This window comes from Citrus clementina, unplaced genomic scaffold (assembly GCF_000493195.1).
Source record: "Citrus clementina cultivar Clemenules unplaced genomic scaffold, Citrus_clementina_v1.0 scaffold_5, whole genome shotgun sequence".
Lineage (NCBI taxonomy): Eukaryota > Viridiplantae > Streptophyta > Magnoliopsida > Sapindales > Rutaceae > Citrus > Citrus x clementina.
The window spans coordinates 3,043,750-3,059,612 of record NW_006262201.1 but is presented as its reverse complement, the minus strand read 5'-3'; positions in this window follow the sequence as shown (position 1 = coordinate 3,059,612).

The following is a 15,863-nucleotide window of genomic DNA, read 5'->3' as shown; positions in this document are numbered from 1 at the left end:
TTTCTTTTATTGATTTCTTCTCTGCTGTAATAGCTTCTTACAAATTTAGGGGGATAAGGCTCATTTTTGTCCTCCTAATTTGGTGTATTGCTGATTTATTTCTTAGTAAGAGTTACTCGTAGTCAAAGTGGGGAAAAAAATCGTGCTGCTATTGTCATGAACTTTGTTGTGAAATATATAATAAATATATGTAAACACATTCACATAATTTGAATGTGCAAATTAAATTTAATTCTCTTTCAGTATCATTTAAGGGTTTTCAGAGAGGCTAATGAAGATTAATCTTTTACAATTAGAACTTAAGAGCAACAATATTGATGGTTAGTGGAGTGGTGCAATCACAGGCGGCGTTGGTTTCAGCACTAGGGAATTTTGGAGTGTGCTCCAGGGATACTAACACTCGCAATCGTGAAATTTTCCATGCATTAACTTTATCAAGCATTCAAACCGTATATACAAAATGAAAAATATGACTTAAATAGTAATGATGTTTTCTTTTTGACTAACATGGATGAGGACTTTTATTTTTTGGCAAATCTTGTCGGGATGAGGAAACTTTATTATTAATAATAATTAAAAAAACAAAAGATATAACAGATCAGGGGACAGAAGTGAGCCTTATCTTGCAAAATTAACGTAAAGCCAAAGCATCAAGAAGAGCCAAGAAAGTCATGCTTAGAAGAAACATAAAGATCCAAGCATGACCAAACCAATATGCCATGAAACAAATCGTGCATGAAACAAAGAATAAATGCAAGAAGCCAAGATTTGAGGCCAGCCAACGTGCAAGAATCTACCTTAATATCAAACACTAAACTGCAACGAAAGTCAGCACAACAAGGGGAGTATATATTTTTTTGGAAACACTCGTTCACTGGGTTCTTTTAGTAACAACCTATACTACTGAGAAAAACAGTGGCCACTCAAGACATTTTTTTTGGTCCTATGCAAAATATTTTGTTTAGGCATTTTTATATTTAACACAAACTTACAACCCATAATGAGCACTAATAAAATAAGAAAAACGATAATAGAATTTTTACATATGTTATGTTTATTTAAAATCTTATATATATGTTTTTGAGTATTGTTAGGGATTTTTGGTTCTGTCCAAAATTTTACAAGAAAAAATATCAAAAAATAATAAATAAAAATATAGATAGAGAAAAAAATCAATCACATATCACAAGACTTTACATGAAAAACTCTTACAATAAAAAATATCGTAGGAAATTTCCTAACAATTAGATACAAATTCTTATTGAAAAAGGAAACATATTTAGTATGATTCTTACTTTGTTTCTCTATTTCAATAAAAGAAAAAATCTTAATTTAGTTATTTACTTTTTAGTATAATCCTAACAGCATTCAGATAATGCAAGAAAAGGAAGGATTAGTTGAAAAAAAAATATTATTTTAGAAGGTTTAAAGAGGGTGAGTTTCAAAAGTCAATTATAAATAAATTTGGAAATAAAATTTTGACTTCTAATTTGTAGGAAATAGATGTTTAATTACATAGGACAAAATAAAAATATAATTAAAGGAATACACGTTAATTAAATGGGGCCCTAACTCAAGTGGGGCCTAAAAGCAAACTGCCTAATTTGCCTAGGTTAATTTGTGCTTAATTACACGACTTGTATGATCTATTAGTTAAGAGATGGGGGCCTAAATAATTATTGAGGATGCAATAGCAATGGCAGTGAGTTGGTTTCATTTGTGGAATATATCTTTTAATCTTTCAAAACAACTGGTTGGAGGAAAAAAAAAACACTATGAATGCAAGTATATTTTGAAATATTTGTTAGAATAACAACTAATTGAAAGATTTAATTAAGAAAATCATTATAATTATCATTTAAGGCTACCATTTCTGAAAGAATCAAACCCTAACTGAGTTGTGCCAAAGAACCCAGTTGCTTAAAAGATAATACGGTACCCTTGTTTTACAGGTTTGCCTAGTGCTGTCTCCTTTCGCTTTGCAAATTTGTAACTTCCCTTGCAACCATCAATAAGCCAGATCATGATCAATATACAGAAAGAAAAAATGAAAATGCAAAGAGAAGTATATGGCAGTGTTGAAAAATGAGCTTGTATACAACTATAACAAGAAGCTGATAAATACTATGATTTAGGGATATTTTGGCCCATGATGTGGACTTTGGCAAAATCATTGGTCTTTTGTGGATGGTGCTTTTTCCGTCTTTCTTTGCACAATTTTTTATTGATATAACTTTCTTACCCTTTTAGCATATTCATCACAATCACAAATAAAGTAGATTATAATTGAAATCAATTTACTATAAATGGGGATGAGAAAATTTTTGTCCACTAAACACTAAATTTTATCTCTTATATCAAGTAAGCGTGGGCATAAAGTACATTTACTATTAGTAATTAGTTAATCCTAAAGGCAATTCCATTCAAACAGATTATTTCTCAATTTAGAGGTATGTAAGTGATTTAAATAGTGTAAGAGTCCCATTAGTAACAATTTTGAGTAAGGAATTTGAACAATAATTGTTTTCTCTTATTGTATTGTCAGAACTGAAAGTTAGATTGTTTAAGGGTAATTTTTAAAAACCTCCCCTGAGGTTTGGACTTGTTGCAAGTAGATGGCGAGAATTGATTTATTTGTAAAAAATCCCCTACCGTCAGTTAAGTTTAACATTGACCGTTAGTTGACCGTGCAAAGACAATATTACCCTCAACAATAGTTTGTAAACGAAAATAACTAAAAAAAAACCAAAATTATTGGTGCAAAAAGCACAAACCCTATTTTTTGACAATTTTATCCTTGTCAATTCTAAAAATTTACAATATCATAGGTAAAGATTATGACTATTTCATTTTTAAATTTTTAATTTTATCTTTCTTGTAGGAATTTTAAGGAAATATCAATAATTTAAATAAGATTTTTTAATTTTTTAATTTTAATTTTTTATAAGAACTTTAAGAAAATATCAATAATTTAAAAAGTATAAAATAGCTAATAATTTTGGTTTTTTTTTAGTTATTTTCGTTTACAAACTATTGTTGAGGGTAATATTGTCTTTGCACGGTCAACTAACGGTCAATGTTAAACTTAACTGACGGTAGGGGGTTTTTTACAAATAAATCAATTCTCGCCATCTACTTGCAACAAGCCCAAACCTCAGGGGAGGTTTTTAAAAATTACCCGATTGTTTAATATAAGTTCAAAATAAGATTGCAGTATACGCACTTAACACATGCAGGTATACATCATCGAAGAATCAATGGTGCAAGTTATTCTTGTCACATTTAATAATTAAGCTTGGATGTACCATAAGTAAAACCATTGTGATTTAATTAAATAAGTCTCAAAACAAATCTCAGAATTAAACAAATCTCTTATGAAACAGTAAAGTTACCAAAATAACCTCCTCGATCTTCTTCTCAGCGGAATTATCTCTGTTGATGTTGACGATGGGGCGGTGGAATTTGTTGCCGAGCTCATACCGAATTTACCGAAATACCCTGTCGAAGAGGATCCCGTGGTGGTGTTGCATGCCTCCGGCGTTACCATGACCTCCACAGGGAGCTTCTGTGTTTCCCGATACACAGAAAAGAAAATATGGTAACCCCTTTTTTTTTTGTATGAGGCCTCAGCTAAGGGAGATTTATTAATTTATAAAATAAAAAAAGCGTACAGAAAAAAGATGGCTGCCTTTGAAAGGAAAAAGGAAAAAGAATTTCCTTTAGAATACTTTCTTTCAATTTTCTTATCTAATTAGTCATCAACTTTACTTTCTTTTTTATTAAAGAAAAAACTAGACCCGTCTGTGAGTTTAATGCTTCTGAGTAGTCTCATAATCGTGGACAGTCTATATATAGAAGCACGTTGAAAAGATAATTTCACTCTTATTTATTAACGAGCACAATGATTTAATTTATATAAAAATGGAAATATTATAACTATACAAAAATGAAATTTTAATATTTGCAAAGATTTATTCAAATAATCTTTGATATTGATGACAATCAATCTTTCATTTGGTTGACAAAAATTGAGAAAATCACTCTTTACGATTTATTGTCTTTGTTTCATCTTTGTTTTGATTCTTCTTATCCTCCCTCCAGCTAACGAGGGAGAATAACGGACTCCTAACTTGACTTCAAATATGTCGATCCTTGATTTTCTGCAATGGTCTTCATTCAAGTGTCGTTTAACAAATAAAGAAAATATTCCTTTGAATCTTTTATCCACTCTTTCAATTGTTTCCACGTATACTTTTTTTTTTCATAACATAAATTATAACCACAAAAATATTCATTTGAGGAATTCTTTTAATTAGAAAGCCATTCCTTTCATCTTGTTTAAGGAAATCTTTAATATCAAGGATAAATTTTTCTCTTTAAGTGTCAAGAAATTCTTTCATCTAGAAAGCCATTCCTTCGATCCTGTCATGTAAATCTTTGATTTTGAGGATTTTTCTTATTCCTTTTTTCTTTTGACATCATTTTCTTTGTGATGGTGGTAATGGTGATTCATGTTGTGGTTAAACAAATTTCTTTTTAATGAGAAAAAAAATATTATCTTTCTCCTTTACATACCATGCTCCGAAAATCCCTATTGACATGGTGGCTATTTGTTGAGCAGAATATTTTGGTTGAAAATAATTACTAGGTCAATAATATAAGCTTGATCGGGTTAAGAAGCCTAGTAACTATTCTTAGCTAATGTGGGATAATATCCTCGACACCCCCATTATGTGGAGGCCTTTTTTTACCTAATTCTTGTCATGAAGTAAGGCGGTGTGTGCCCACTTGTCCATGCTTCTAATTCTAATGTCATATAAAACTTCTAAGAATTGTAGAAAAAATTTAAATGTCACTTTTATTTATTCATGAGCACAATAGTTTAAATTATAAAAAAATTATAAATGTGAAAAGGAAAATATTAAAATTATAATCATTTGGAATTTGATTGATTTGCAAAGATTGACTCAAATAATCTAAATCTTAATCGACATTTAATTTTTAATTTGATTGGCAAAGATTGAGACAATCACGCTTAGTGATTTCTTGTCTTTATTTCATCTTTACTTTGATTCTTTTCATATAAACAGTAAAATCTTTAATTTTTGCTTTTTTTGGAGTATTTTGTAAATATAATAGATGTGTTAATCTGATAAAAAAGTCAAGGTAAATTATTATTATTATATTTTGAGTTTTATTTATTTATTTCATTTTCTTCTTGATGAAGAACTTGCTTTTTCAACATCTCTATGTGGACATATACTTCGTTCAATTCCTTCATGACTAAGAATTTGCTTTTTTAACATCTCTATCTTCCCATACTTTATCATTTCTAAGGCACAGGCTGTCATGTGCAAGCCTAAAAATTGTTAACATGATTTATAATACTGATCCAAAACCCCATATGCTTGAAAAGTAACGGCATAAGAAATTACAACACCAAATCATTATGCTAGCTTGAACATATGTGTATCAATAAACCCAAAAAAAAAAGATGTTTTAATTTGCAGGCCCATTTCAACATCACAAAAGCTTGAACTAAAACTAAAAGATTCCACAGATGAAGTCAAATTACTGCCATTGCTATGGAATTCTCATTAATTATTTACATTCCTCTTTCTATACGATCAATGTGTCCCGGGAATTGAAGGGTTTTGGTTTTGGGTTCGAAAATTCAGGCAAAGTGAGAAAAGAAAAGGTTAGCACTAAGGGCAACGCAAAGGCAACGTAAGTGGAATCTATCTGCAAAGGCAAGGCCCACAATTCACTAAAAATACCACCTTATGCGTCTAAACAAAATTCTGAAATTATTGAATACATCAAAGAATCCACACTATCCCTCAACGCAAGTTGGATACACCAGCAGCTTTGACTTTTGTTGACCGGAACTGGGTTATTTCCAGCGCTTGTAACTTGATCGAATTAGGGAGTTGGAGTGTGTCTAATGACTCATTGTAAATTGTAAAGCTTGTTTTTTCCAGCACTTATAATTTTAATATTTTCTCAATTTTGATGTTTGCGTAATTGTAATTTATCTAATTGTTCTAATAGCAGAAACTGACAACTGATCATCTATCAATCATCCTGGGTTGCATGTGAAAATGATATTGCTTCAGATTTTATCTGATAATTATTATTATTATTATTATTACATCCGAAAATTTTGCTTGTGATGCAGGATGAGAATTTCCCACACCAGAAGATAAAAACTGCAGCATTATATCTAATAATTAAGGGGACCAGCGACTTTGCTCAAGTCCATATCATCGGGCCAATATTGTCATGTGCTTGCTTCTTACTTGGATCTCTCTCTGTCTTACTGTATTTTCTTTTTTTTCAACTGAATCCGAATTATTTATCATCTTTCTTTAAGTATATAAAGTATAGTTGCGAGTTGCTAGATGCTCAGTTGAGAAGTTATTAGTTCTGTTGAAATAGAAGCTAAGGCACAAAGAGAGAAGACAAGAAAAATAAGAATATATGCCGCCCAAGAGCAGGTTTGTGTGTGTGCGCGCACGTGCGCTCTACTTACCAATACTGTTTCTTAGTTGTATAATTAGATAAAGTTTAACCGATATAATTGAAAAATATTTGACACTTTGAATAAATAAAAATGAAAAACAAACTCCTTTAATTACTGTCTTCTTCCTTTATTATGCTTATGATCTAATTAATTAAAAAAAATACTCTCAAATTAGTCGTCTTCTTATTTTTATTTGATTTCCCACTCCATTGTTTCTCTTCAAGAGAAAAAGCTTAATTTAATATATTTTCAGTAAAAATTTTAATTCATTAATATAATTATGGATAGAAATTAAAGTTTTGTCTTGATATTTTGTAAGTGAATTATTCTATAATGACTTACTGGTAGTTGAACGCTAGGAGGAATGATACTTGGGTTTTAATTTTTTCACTTTTGACACAGAAAGTCCCTACCTTTTTTTTTTTTTTTTTTTTTTTCTAATTACTTACATATCTAACATTAAGACAATAGCAGAATTTTTTTTTTCAGTTCTCTGTACTATTATATCTTCACTGTTACAATAATGTGATGTGTTTATTAAAGGAGTACATACATAAATAAATAAATAAATAAATAAATAAATAAATAAATATATATATATATATATATATAGAGTTTTCTATGTTCACAACCACATTTATCCTTCAATAATAAAGTTAATATGGAGCTTAAATTCTTCGTTAGTTATTTAATCATGAGAAATTAACCAAAAAGTAAAAAAGTGAACTACTTAAAGACTTAACTACTAACAAAGTGTTGACTTCACTTGTAATGGAGTCCCCTTAAGTGGTTTGACTGGGTTTGCTCTCCAGTTCAAGAAAGTCGCCTTTGCTCAAGTCCACATCATTGGGCCAATATTGTCATGTGCTTGCTTCTTACGTGGAGATCTCTCTGTCTTACTGTATTTTCTTTTTTTTTTTTCATATTCTGGATCTTTCTTTCTTTTATTCATATTCTGGATCTTTCTTTCAACTGGATCCGAATTATTTATCATCTTTCTTTAAGTATATAAAGTAGAGTTGCGAGTTGCTATACGCTCAGTTGAGAAGTTATTAGTTGTGCTGAAATAGAAGATAAAGGCACAAAGAGGTCGAAGACGAGAACATGATCATAAACTAACACACAGTTCGTATTAGAAACAACCATTACATATATTTGATAAAATTCTAAAGAAAATTTAATTTAATTTCTATAAAATCAAGCGTGCATACAATTAAAATGAAATTTATTTCTTAAGCGTCCTGTTTCTGCATAAAGATGTTATTTAACTTGTTGACTACTTGTTCTACACTTCTACTTACGTTCCTTGCCGCTCTGGTGAGGAGATGGCTTTTTTAGCTTGGAACCAAATTGATGCAGAATAGGAATTTATACTAGGATATGTTTCTTAATTAATTAAGAACTTTTAATTTCCTTTCTATTTTAGAATTTCGTTTCATTTTCAATTTAGAATTTTGTTTTCCCTTAGTGATTTAGGATAATTACTGCTACTATAAATAGCTTCCTCTTGGAGTCTTTGAAGGCATGTTCAATTTCAATAATATTTTCAATTTTCAAATCTCTTTGTGAGTATTTGAGTTCAGTTAATTCTCGGTATTCTGCGGAATTAACGAGTCTTAACCCCTAAATTCACGACATTCTTTTGAATCAACGTGAGTTTAGTTGTTCTTTTATTCCGACATTCTCTAGAATCAACGGAATATTTTGAACTTTAAGCTTCCATTGCATCAGTTTGGTATCAGAGCTAAAACCTGATATCACCAATCTAACTCCATCTACCACCAAACATTTCCTTTTTTCCTTTTTTGATTTTTTCCGTTTAGTTTAAAAAAAAAAAAACCGAAACAGAACAGAAACAAAAGCTTCAGCCCGGGCCCACCGTCCAAGGCTGTCGGCTTTCGTTTTCCATCATCGATCCGGACGCAACCACCACTAAACGGATCATAAATCGCCGGCCATCAAACCCCAAGCATCTTCCACTGTCGATTAGCCACAGATCGCCCCAAAAAAAGCCAAAACAGTCGCGATCGCCGCCACCTCCGTTCACCACTATCAGTCCATTCCTCTCCATCAACTGAACCTTTCCCACCATTCCTCACCGCCAATCGACGCTCAAACAGCTGGAAACCAAAGCCCTAAAAATCGTCGGATTTATCTACAATTTCCAGCCAAAACACCACTTTTTCGGACAAACCACCACCACCATCATACTCATCAAAAAAAAATCTTTCAGATCCACCCATCCTTGCTCGATTTCCGACCACCGTCCTTGGAAATCTAAAATTTTTGCGTAATTACAGTTTTACCCCACTACCTTTTTATACCCGAATTTGAAAAATGCCTCCAAGAAAAGCTTGTAATGCTCATACTGCAACTTACAATCAAGAAGATGTTTCTAAAGATGAAGCTCTGGCTAGCATGACAACTAGGATTGATATGTTAGCTACACAAATGACACGAATGGCATAGTTACTTGACGAACGCCATCGTACTCCAGAACGTGAAGACAAATCAAGTGAAAGTTTTGCTAACTCATTCTCTGGGCGTCGACCTAGAACTGAGTCTACTGATGATAGAAGATGGGAATCTGGGTTGAGAATTGACATTCTCGAATTTCAAGGAAGTGGTCGACCTGAAGAATTATTGGATTGGATTAATACCATTGAGGAAGTTTTCGAATACAAAGAAGTTCCTGAAAATAACCTAGTTTCAATTGCTGCAACTCGACTTCGTGGAAGAGCAGCAGCTTGGTGGCAACAAACTAAGCTCACAAGAATTAGGCAAGGTAAAAAGAAGATTGATTCTTGGGAAAAGTTGAAGAAGCTTGCATGGAGCATTCTTGCCTCATAATTACGCCAAACTATTATACCAACAGTTACAGAATTTAAGGCAAGGTAATCGATCAGTGGATGATTACACCACAGAATTCCACTGGTTGGTGGCACGCAATGACTTGACAAAGATAGAAGAACAACAGGTTTTCCGCTACATTGGAGGCCTACGATTTCAGTTTCAAGACCAATTACATTTACTTGACCCATTCTCTGTTTCAGAGGCACACCAACAAGCCTTGCAGTTGGAGAAGTAATTTAGCCGGCGTACTAATGACTCAAGCTTTCGGGGTGCTCGAAGTGTTGTTTGTGATAATTGATGGTTGTCGAAGCCAACAAAAATAAATTTCTACTCTAAATAAATTGTGTATAGTGATTGAGTAGGGTTGTGTCCACAGAGATCGGTAATTATTTAAATCATTTTAAAACGTAAAACATAAAATGGGGGTTTTGTTGACAATAATAAAAATCAAATTAAAATAACAAGAATGCAAATTAAAGTTGTAATTCAAATTGGAGAAAGCTCTGGTTGAAGGAATTAATTCAGCTTGATTCGACTACTGATCATTGATTCAAATATAAATTATTATTACTTATGAATAGACAGGTTATAGCTACTAAGACCCTCTAATAGCCAATCTCTCCTTAACTAATCGATAACCAAGGTACGACCATTGGCTATTTCCCTAATCAATAGACAACCCTAGATACAATCATAGGATTGAATCAATTGACAGCCTGAAAGACCAGAGAGACCCAAATCCTAATCAACACATACGATGATTCATTTAAATTAGATTGTTTATTCTCCTAACACAACTCACTGCTATGTTATTTGTCACAAACATTAAAATCTTCATACGATGAATCCTTTAATTAACAATAGATTAAGTTGATAATTAAATAGTGGCCAATTACCTAATTAACAAACATAATCATGAAAATAATTCAGAGAATAAACAAATACCCAAAAAGCAATAAAACAATTAAAGCATAAAATAGATCTCACAGTAGTGATGAATCAAAGCTTCATTATCCTTCAACCAGAAAAATAGGTTTAGTTCTTCATAGAGAGAAGAGAAAAATTTAGATCTAGGGTTTCTTTCTCTTCTCCAATCTCCTCTAGAATTCTATTTAAAATAAAATACTAATATCTGAAATATTTAATTCGTAATTACAAAAATAACCAAAAATACAAAACACGTTAAACTAAAAACTGCAGGTCCGTAGTTGACAGCACGCGCCCACGCCTTATCAACAAAGTTCTTCTGACGCTCATAATTTCTCCAAGAGAACAATCATCATTAAATATAATCTTGTAGCTTAATTTTATCACCAATCAATACAATTGCACCTACAAAAGTAAAACATAAGTAAATCACTATTATTAAGTGCAAAACATCGATATTAAGGGAAGTAAACAATGCAAAACTAGTACATAAATTGCACTCTAACAATAATTCAAACCCAGCTTTTTGATTCCGTAATTTCACTCCTCCAAATCCTCCAAATAAAACTAGTAAACCTAGTGAAATCGGTCAAAGCAGCAAAACCCAATCCTCGGGTTCGGGATTACGCTGTTTTAATTGCGGAGAAAATGGGTACCAAATGACATAATGTAAAAAGGGAGGAAAATATAGTAAAGACTTATTCGTAGGCACAGAGAAAAGTGAAGACTACCAGGAGGAAGAAACTGAAGAGTTCGCTGTAGAGCCAACTTTTGATAGTAGTGGTAGCGCTCAATCTGTTGAAGAACATGGTGCTAGCGGACCAATGTTGATCGTGAACCGCACATTCTTCACTCTTAAAGGTCAAGACAAAGACAAGTGGCTACAACAAAATATCTTTCAGACTACTTGCACAATTGGGGGTAAAGTATGTCGTATAGTCATAGACTCAGGCAGTTACGAGAATGTCATTTCGGAAGAAGCCGTAACAAAGCTAAATTTAAAGATAGAACCTCATCAAACTACATACAAGCTCACATGGCTGAAGAAAGGAAATCAAGTAACAGTATCGAAATGTTGCTTAGTTTCTTTATCCATTTGTTCAATTTATAAAGACAAAATTTGGTGTGTATTGTGGCTATGGATGCTTGTCATCTATTACTGGGTAGACATTGGTAATATGATCGAAACGTAGTGCATGATGGGAAGAGAAACACCTACAGGTTTATGTTTAACAACACTAAGATCGTTCTCCTATCTAACAAGGAGTTTACTCTCCAGCAGGACTTGGGTAATTATTTGTTAGGCAAGAAGCAATTTATAGATGTTGTAGCAGAGAAAAAGAGAGTCTATATTTTATTGAGAAAAGAGAGTAACAGTGATTCGAAGATTCCTGAAGCTGTGACACCTATTCTGGAGGAATTTTAAAGATTTGTTCCCTAATGAGCTACCATAGGGTTTACCACCTCTTCGGGATATACAACACCAAATTGATTTGGTACCAGGTTCTACGTTACCAAATCGACCTCATTATCATATGAGTCCTACAGAACATGAGGAATTAAGGCGCCAAGTGGAAGAGTTACTAGAAAAGGGATTTATCCGTGAAAGTCTTACTCCCTGTGCAGTCCCTACTTTATTGGCTCCAAAGAAATATGGTTCTTGGAGGATGTGCGTGGACAATCGAGCTATCAATAAAATTACCGTTCGATATCATTTTCCAATCCCTCGATTAGATGATTTGTTAGATCAATTCAGTGGGGCAGCAATTTTTACCAAACTTGATTTGAAAAGTGGCTATCATCATATTCGAATACGGCCTAAAGATGAATGGAAAACATCTTTTAAAATTCGCGAAGGGTTATACGAGTGGTTGGTAATGCTGTTTGGCTTATCTAATGCTCCGAGTACTTTTATGCGAGTCATGAATCAAGTTCTTCGCCCTTTCATTGGAAAGTTTGTGGTTGTTTACTTCGATGATATACTTATATATAGCACCAGTCATGAGTTACATCTACAACATTTGAGAGAAGTGCTTTCAGCCTTAAGAGCAGCAAGTTTATACACAGCAGTAAACAAGTGTATTTTCTTGACAGAGAAAGTATTATTTTTGGGATATATGGTGTCGAAAGATGGTATATCTATTGACTAATCAAAAGTGGATGCTATTTGAGATTGGCCTCAGCCAACTACTTTATCCGCCACTAAAGGTTTCCATGGATTGGCCTCTTTTTACAGGTGATTCATTCCTCATTTCAGTATTATGATGGCACCAATCACGGATTGCATGAAAGAATGACAATTCTCTTGGACAAAGGAAACTACTAAGGCATTCAAGATTATCAAAGAAAAGTTTATTACTGCCCCAGTACTTGCCCTACCAGATTTTTCGCTCACTTTTGAGGTACATTGTGATGCTTCTAAGGTAGGCAATAGAGCTGTTCTTAGCCAACAGGGTAAGCCTATAACTTATTTCAGTGAGAAGTTGAACGGAGCAAAGGCACGCTACAACACTTATGACGTGGAATTTTATGCAGTAGTCCAAGCGTTAAAACATTGGCGACATTATCTAATTCATAAATACTTTGTTTTATACACTGACCATGCCGCATTAAAGTACCTCAATAGTTAAGACAAACTCTCTCACAGACATGCCACGTGGACAGCATTCCTTCAATAGTTTACTTTTGTGGTGAAGCATACCTCTGGCGAATCCAACCGGGTAGCAGATGCACTTAGTCGACGAACTTCTTTATTGACACAAATGCATAATCAAGTTCTCGGATTTGACACATTTCGAGAGTTATATGCTTCTGATCCTTACTTTGCTATTATATTAAAAGATGTTGTTGCAGGGTTTCGCTCAGATTATCATTTACATGATAGATTCCTTTTCAAGAGTAATAAGTTATGTGTTCCTAACTCAAGTTTGAGATTGAAAATCATTGCAAAGTTACATAACGAAGGGCATATGGGTCGTGACAAAACTTTGGCTCTAATCGCCAACACTTATTTTTGGCCTACCATAAGGCGTGAAGTTTATCACTATGTCGAGACTTGTCGCATTTGTCAAGTTTCCAAGGGTGTAGCAACTAATGTTAGGTTATATATGCCGCTGCCGATTCCAACACAACCTTGGGCTAACATTAGCATGGATTTTGTTTTGGGATTACCCCGCACTCAGAGGTGTATGGATTCAATATTTGTTGTTGTTGATCGATTCTCGAAAATGGCTCACTTCATTGCTTGCAAGAAGACTACAGACGCTTTAACTGTTGCTCATCTATTCTTCAAAGAAGTCTATAGATTGCATGGTTTACCGAGTTATATAGTATCTGATCGGGATACACAGTTTCTTCGCCATTTTTGGAAGACATTATGGAAGTTGACTAACACTCGCCTGAATTTCAGTAATGCTTACCAACCACAAACAGATGGTCAAACCGAAGTTGTCAACCGCTCTTTAGGAAACCATCTACGTAGCCTAGTTGGCGATAACTTAAAGATGTGGGATCAAAAGTTATATCAAGTCGAATTTGCTTATAACCGTGCAGTTAAGCGCAGTACTGGTTTAAGTCTTTTTCAGGTGAATTACGGATATAATCCACGAGCTCCCATCGACTTGGCTCCACTTTCAGATTTAGTTCGCAAAAGTAGTGATGCAGAAGACTTTATTGAGCAGCTTAAGAAAATTCATGAAACTACGCAAGAGTCTTTGACGCAGACGACCGAGGGTTATAAAATTGTGGCAGACAAAAAGCGTCGAGCTTTAGAATTTCAAGTGGGCGATCTTGTTTGGGCTGTCTTAACTAAAGATAGGTTCTTAGTTGGCGAGTACAACAAGCTTTCTGCTAGGAAAATTAGACCTTTAGAAATTTTCGAGAAGATAAATCCTAATGCATACAGACTAAAGCTTCTTAGTGATATCCACACAGCAGATGTGTTCAATGCCAAGCATCTTATTCCTTACAAAGGTGATCATGATGAAGATGATGTTGCTGATAATCTGAATTCGAGGGCGAATTCTCTCCATCTTGGGGGGAATGATGCAGAATAGGAATTTATACTAGGATATGTTTCCTAATTAATTAAGGACTTTTAATTTCCTTTCCATTTTAGAATTTTGTTTCCTTTTCAATTTAGAATTTTATTTTCCCTTAGTAATTTAGGATAATTACTGCTACTATAAATAGCTTCCTCTTGTAGCCTTTGAAGGCATGTTCGATTTTAATAATATTTTCAATTTTCAAATCTCTTTGTGAGTATTTGAGTTCAGTTAATTCTCAGTATTCTGCGGAATCAACGAGCCTTAATCCCTAAATTCACGGCATTCTTTTGAATCAACGTGAGTTTAGTTGTTCTTTTATTCCGGCATTCTCTAAAATCAATGGAATATTTTGAACTTTAAGCTTCCGCTGCATCACAAATCCAAATGTTGGTGAAAAATGGCTTCAAGGTTTCGTGGTAAAGCTGAAGACAAGCACCAATTAATAAACAATCTGCCATATTGATGATACACAACGATAACAGCAGCACAAGCCCATGAGATGAATACACAGATAAGACCTATGGAGAAGCTCGGAAGAAAAGTGGAGACCATCAAGATTACTGAAAGTGCTGTCCTTGTGCAACAGCAATAATGCCAGAGCGTTTGGTGGTGCTTTCCTTTTTACAGAAAGACTTTATGTCAGCTGCAAAGGCGAAGCAGTAGTTTGCTTGGGACACAAGAAAACTCCACGTATTTATTGTATGCGTTTTGAATATTGGGCTCTGTTGTGCCCTGAATATTGGCTCCCAGGATATGAGCAATGGATCCGGTGTGCAAAAATGACTTGTTAGAGCATCAGCGAAATGTAATATATGTTTGTGGTGATCAAGATTATTGCTCTGCATCCAACAAGGATGAACAAAGGAAGGAGCGCCGCTTGCACCCAATCAGTGGTCATAGGCCAGCCAAGGTCGGGTGAGGCCGGAGTATCGAATTACCTACCTGCTGATCAAGAAGCAGTGCACGCAGAAAGTGACCACGCTAGTACCAATATAGGCTAAAAAGCTTTAGGATGCAAGCACGTCCTCATAAGCAATTAGTTTCGGTGTCAAATTCACAAATGTTTAGCAACGGCGTCATCCTGACCAGCATTGTTCAGTGCTGCCGATGATGTGGTGGTGGGCAGGAGCTGGGTTCCACCTATGGCTTGTTTGCATAATTCCATGTCCCTCTCTTTTTCTCTCTAAATTGTTGGCATGTGCAGGGTTGTGACATAAAACTATGCAGCTCAATTATGCTTGTCAAAGAACGGGTTATTGATGAAGCTTGTTATAAGAATTAAGCTTGCTGGATTCTTTTCTCTCCTTGTCATATACGGCTTCTCTTATCGCTTCCATTTTATTTTTAGGCTTCGTTCTTGCTTTAAACACTTCTTGGCTTCTTCGAGTTATTTGCTGCCTTGGCTTCTTTAGCTTCTTTGCTGCTTGGCTTCTTTCTTGTTTTGTTCCTTTAGTTTATTGTTCTGTTCCCTTTGCTTGCACTTGCTTTGATTTGGTTTTTTTTTTGTTTGGGTC